This window comes from Physcomitrium patens, chromosome 18 (genome assembly GCF_059467195.1).
Source record: "Physcomitrium patens ecotype Gransden chromosome 18, ASM5946719v1, whole genome shotgun sequence".
NCBI classification, from domain to species: Eukaryota; Viridiplantae; Streptophyta; class Bryopsida; order Funariales; family Funariaceae; genus Physcomitrium; species Physcomitrium patens.
Window position 1 is genome coordinate 11683475 of NC_143427.1, and position 6434 is coordinate 11689908.

The following is a 6434-nucleotide window of genomic DNA, read 5'->3' on the forward strand; positions in this document are numbered from 1 at the left end:
GTTTGTTTGGTCTTGGAGAAACTACGCGAGTGAGGACTATATGCTAAGTTGGAGAAGTATTTATTTCACCAGATAGAGATGGAGTTTTTGAGATTCGTTGCGACTACGGAAGGCTTGAAGATGGACCCCAAGAAGGTGGAAGCAATCGTGTCTTGGGAGGTTCTGAAGACAGTGAGAGACGTACAATGCTTTCTTGGCTTTGCCAACTTTTATCAGATCTTCATCAAGAATTACTTTCAAGTTGCTTCTCCTCTCACTCGATTGACATGCAAGGATAAGCTAGAATGAGGACCTCTAACGGAGAAGGCGTTTCAAGATCTAAAAATCGCATTTACTACGACTCTAATCTTGGTAAACCCAGACTTTACAAAGGCCTTTTATTTAAAAATTGATGCTTCGGATTTTGCTTTGGGAGTTGTACTTTCACAAATGGGAGAAGATAAGAAGCTCCATCTGGTTGCATTCTATTCTCGAAAGTTCTCTGCTGCTGAAATCAATTATGAGATCCACGATAAGGAACTTCTTGCTATAGTAGATTCTTTCCAAGAATGGCATCATTTTCTTGAAAGAGCTGCACTCCCAGTGACCGTATATACAGATCACAAGAATTTGGAATTTTTTATGTCGGCTCGAGTTCTAAATCAACGTCAAGCTCAATGGAGTATGTTGCTATCTAGGTTCGATTTTGTTATCACTTATCGACCTGGAAAGCAGCAAGGACTATTTGATGCCTTATCGAGGAGATCGTATCTTGTACCAAAGGCTGGAGAAGCAGCGTTTGATCAACAATGTACGACGTTGTTGAAGCCAAAGCAATTTTGGCTTTGCATTACTATTGTGTCAATTGATGCTGACTTCTTGAATCAGATACATGCCACGACTATTTAAGATTTAGTAGCCATTGATATCAAGTAGTATGCCAATGATGATAAATTCAAGGTGGAGGGAGATCTTTTATACTTTGAAGAGTGGTTGTATATCCCAAAAGGACTAGCACGACTCCGAGTTCTTCAATCTCGCCACGATTTTCCAGCTGCGGAACATTTTGGATTCAACAAGACCTTGGAGCTTATTTCTTGAGATTTTTGGTGGCCCCAAATGTGAAAGGATGTGAAAGATTTTGTCTTCTCCTGCGACATCTGTTCAAGTTCCAAGAATCCTCGGCATCACCTTTATGGACTTCTATAGCCATTACCGATTCTACGTCGACCATGGTCTTCAGTTTCCATGGACTTCATCATGGACCTTCTATCATCAAACTCATTTGACAGCATCTTTGTCGTGATAGATCGGCTTACAAAGATGGCGCACTTTGTTCCTTGCAAGAAGACATCGTCCAGTGAAGTCACAGCAAGGTTCTTTTTCGATAATGTGTATCGATATTATGGACTACCAGATGATATCGTATCAGATCGAGGAACCCAGTTCGTATCAAAGTTTTGGAGATCTCTCTTTGAGATATTGAAGGTGGATATCAAGCTTTCTTCGGCTTTTCATCCTCAAACTGACGGCCAAACGGAACAGGTGAACCAAGTCTTAGAACAATAATTACGATGCAGCATCAACTATCAGCAAGACGATTGGACCACATATCTGTCGCTAGTCGAGTTTCTATATAACAACACCTTCCATGCGTCGACTCAATACACACCATTCTTTTTCAACTATGGGTATCATTCGAAGTTTGATTTATTCAGTCCGTCAACAAATAACAATCCAGCAGTTGAAGGATTTGTGAAACAACTATCAGAGCTTCAAAATACGTTGAAGCTTCAATTACAATCCGCTCAAGAATCCTACAAGGCGTCTGCAGATAGATTTCGGAATCAAGCACCCACTTTCAAAATTGGAGATAAAGCATGGCTTCTTCGACGGAATATCAAGACCAAGCAACCATAAGATAAGTTGGACTATCGAAGATTGGGACCATTTATCATCCAGAAGCAAATCAATCCAATGGCGTACCGTCTGGAATTATCGGCTTCTATGAAGGTACATCCAGTCTTTCATGTTTCTCTGTTGGAGCCTTATCGAGAGTCGTCTTTTCCTGAAAGAGTGCAATGTGCGCCACTTAGTATTGAGATCGAGAACCACGATGTATACGAGGTTGAAAAGGTACTAGATTCACGATGAAGGTGGGGCAAGTTGGAGAATCTTGTTCATTGGTGCAGCTATGACATTAATGAGCGAACTTGGAAGCCAGCTGAAAATCTTGCCAATGCGCCGCAAAAGGTACAGGAGTTTCATCAACAACATCCTCATAAACCTAAGCCGGTTCGACAATAGCTTCTTTCTGAAGCTTGCTCACCCAAGAATATAAGAAAGGGAGAGAGCACCACCAAAATTTGTAGTTGATGTAGTTATTTTCTCCAAGATAAAATAGAATTTTTTTTAATAGCCATAGTTTGATCTTCTGATATGGATAGCCAAGAGATAGATACTATGTCAGTCAGATTATCTCAACTGACTAGCTCACAAAGGTGACCTCGAGATGAAGAACCACCTATACTATGATGACGATGAAGGATACCGAGTAACCGATCATTAGTGATTGTATTTGAGTCGGAGCCTGCTTATGATGGTCAACCAGAAGGCGTGTTTGCAGGACTATTTCACAATGAGGATACAGAAGTTCATGCATGGTCAGAAGTTGAAGGAGTGGGCCACTACCATTGGCTTCAAGGACCGATGAACCACTTGCCTCGTGAACAACAGTTGGAGTTCATAGCAGACGTTATGCGACAGATCTTCATTTTCTTGCATTGGTATTGATCAACAACATTGCTTCTCAGAGACCTCAAAGCTAAAAGAGGGGATGATGTTAGGAACATAATCCTTAGAACCTTCTAGAAACAAGTCTCTAGAACCTTCTAGAAGCAAGTTTCTAGAACCTTCTAGAAGCTTCTTAGTTGGTAGAAGATATTAGAGACATAGTCCTTAGAACCTTCTAGAGATAAGTTTCTAGAACCTTCTAGAAGCAAGTCTCTGGAACCTTCTAGAAGCTTCCTAGTTGATAGAAGTTGCTTGAGAAGCTTCGTAAATAGAAGTATATATTGGAATCGAGACTGAAGAGTTCTTCAGTCTAGACAACACATCTCTTGGAGCTCTAGCTCACCTCTCTAGTGTTGTTCTCATCTGATTAAACTAGTTCTTGTCAGTTCTTCTTGAACTTCTTGTTAGATCTCGAGTCTGTATTTCTGTGTCAGTGACAATAAGACATGTGATTAACAAAGTCAACACATGTTGAAGGTCCTATTTGACATCGCCACATAGCTCTTAGTTAGATAGTATATATGGAAGCAAGAGTGAAGCCTTCTTCATTCTTGTCAATGCCTTTTTAATCTTAGTCTTGTTTTCAGACTTTCTAGTCTTTTTTTTTTTAACAATAGCCATTCTAGTTAATATTACATCACCTTTTGAGTGAGTTTTTAGTTTTTTTCAGTGATAGAAGAGTGTATTGAGGATTCTCTTTCTTCGAGATTCATATCCTTGACACATTACGACTAAACCTTTTATTACCTTCTTATTATTTATCCTTGATTTTTTACTACATCTTCTTACTAAGCTTGTCTATAACAATGTCCATATTTTTATTTTTTATAATATAGTTGTATTACTATATGATACTACCAATCAACTTCAAATTTTATTTTGACTCCCAACTCAAAGCCAAGGAAGTCTAGAAAGAAGGTATAAATAAAAAGAGGCTAATAATTTGATAAACATTTGAGAAACGTGAGATGGATATATTTAGATGGCTATGTGAATAAGCAAGGTGCAAAAAGTGGAATAGATACGAGGCAACAAGCAAAAACAAAAAAAATGAAATATTAGAAGAAAAGAAGAAAAGAAGAGGGTAGAATGCCTTGGCTTAACTATCATAGAATATAGTTGGATAACAAAGAGGTTGAGTGGATGAAGCGGGCCCAAACCAAGCAAGAGATTGATCAATTAATTGATGAAAATGAAGACGAGGGATTTGAAACAAAGATTGGAAATGAGGGATGGAAATCAAAGATGAGAAGGTTGAGACTAAGAACATAGAGTGTGGATAGAGGAATTAAGAACTATAAACAAGGAATGAGGAATGTACTAAATTAATCATGAAATGGAAAAAAGATACAATGTTAATAAAATAAAGGTGTGGCTTTAACAATTCTCTTTCTTTCTTTCTCTTTCTTTTGATATATATATATATATATATATATATAATGATAATAACTTATTTGATTTTATAATGATATACAATGATAAATCTATACTTGCAAATTTTAACTTACTTTTATCAAAAATTCAAATATTATAATATTCAAACTATACTTAGAAAATGGACCTTTATCCATATTGGTAGATAAAAATTGTTTTTGGATTGAGTTGGATCCTTGTTTTTACTTCCTTTTACTATCTTTAGTAATAAAATGCCAAAGCTATAAACTTCAGTTTTCTTCTTAATTGACCATAAAGCATATATTTTGGTGTTAAATAATTAATGCACAAATCATCTAATAAAAATAGAAACCAAAAGAAAAGAAAAAGAAAAAGAAAATCCTTAAGACATATTTGAAGTACATCTTTAACAAGTATTATTTGAAGTGCATCTACTCATACATGGCACACAAAGTGTTTGTATGAAGCAATATAATTTTTATTGTAGCTTTTCAAATCATGTAACCAACTTGGTCACAACCGAACTCTTTAAATTAATAACTTTCAACGTCACATGGATTGCAATTAACCCAGACCACAGACATGTCAAAGTCAAGGCAGCAACAGAAACAGGCTGATTTAGTGTGATCTCTCCACAAAAATTCCTCTGCCTGGATTAAGCCATAGATGGTACTGGATATCGCTCCGTCTCTTGCTGGGCAACTTGGGTCTGCCACACAGCCCGTGAAAATTCATCGTAATCGTTACGTAAGGTTTTAAAAAATCAACATAAGCGTCACGTAGGGCAACATAGAAGGGTCTGGCTTCGACAAAACACAAAGAAATAAGGTTTATTTACTTCATGGCCTCGCCTGCAATGCGATCCACAGGTCACACCCTACGGCAAAGGATCTTCGCACGACACGACATGCACGCATACCATGAAGTTCTTTTCGATGGTCAATTGTAAATGAATTATGGAATGAGTTTAAATTAACGGCACACCGGGGAAGAGCTTCGGCAAAAGCTGCAAATTCTCTTGAAGCAGCAGCGGTCTCAGTTGGCAAGGACATATAAAGGGCTAATGAAACATGACATTCACCTGGAGGGAAAAATCTTGATGTGGCAGCGCCCTTGGCTGGGAATACCGTGGAAGCAGCAAGAAAAACTGCTAAAAGAGCAGTTAAAACGTCTTCGGCAGAGACTAATTTTGAAGAACCGATTGCATCTGCTGCATTGAATAGGACGGCTGACTCCGCAGGATCAGCTGCCTAGACGACCGAGGAGGCAGCTACTTCAGAAAAAAAATCCGATTCTTCTGCAGCAGCAACAGTTTCGACTGGGATAGCCAAGCAAATTGAGGTGCAGCTGCACCGGGTGACAATGAAGGAGTCTCTGGTTAACAAAAGTCAACATCCTCAGGACTCTATCTAATAGGGTCTACGCTTGTAAACTTTTCACCCAACAAAACTGGAAACAATCACGACATATATTTGCGGTCAATCGATTCCGCCGCGCCTTCAAGCTCTTCCGGTCACGTTCAACCACAAAAAAAATAGCCTTGAACAAATGACCAAAGTGATGGCAGTGAAATCGCGCTCTCGGAAGCAAGGGCAAAAAAGCCATGATGGAGAAAAGAGCCAAAGAGGACATAAGCAGGGGCAACAACCCAGGATACAATTTCAATCTGCCCGGGTAAGTTGAAATGATTTTGGACAAAATGCAGGGTACAACTGCCAGAGCAGGTTAGTTTCGTGAGCACGAGCCTACTTCTGCCCCAGAAACTGCCCGAGAAGACGAAGGATGACGCCCTTCATCCCAGAACCAATAAAATAATTTTCACTGTTGTGCGGTTTCACTGGAAGATCCACCCAGCAGCTCCCCTCCGGCCCCACACCACACCCGCAGGGACGAACTCCGACCCTACGCCGGCCCAGCGAGTAAACATGGCCGTAACCTTGGAAAACCCTAATTGCAGCGAGCTCTCCGGGGGAAGGCTCGCCCATGTCGAAACCCTATATATGGTGTCCCGCACTGACTGAATCCCACGCCTCAGAACGATTGCAGGGTTTGTGTCCTGCGCTCGAAGGCCTCTACGCAGTTTGTGTGGCGACGTTCGCCAGGACGTGACTTTAAGGTTTTTATTTATTTATTTATTTTTTTATTTTTTTCCGTGGGCGTGTATTTGGGGGCAGGTGGTGGTTCGCATTGTAGGGTGTGTCTTGTTTGGCGTGTTTTGTTTGTGGGTTTGATTGCACTGCGAGGGTCACCGTGGCACGATGTCATAT

At 39.8% G+C, this 6434-nt stretch overlaps 1 long non-coding RNA gene across 1 annotated transcript; it reads right to left on the reverse strand.

Moving 5' to 3' along the window:
• Positions 1-4623: 4623 nt before the first annotated feature.
• LOC149987471 (uncharacterized) lies at positions 4624-6126 on the reverse strand. The gene is made up of 2 exons (XR_016498263.1): positions 5249-6126; positions 4624-4876 (listed from the first exon to the last, which is right to left on the reverse strand). It is a non-coding gene; the product is annotated as an uncharacterized LOC149987471 (long non-coding RNA).
• Positions 6127-6434: the final 308 nt, after the last annotated feature.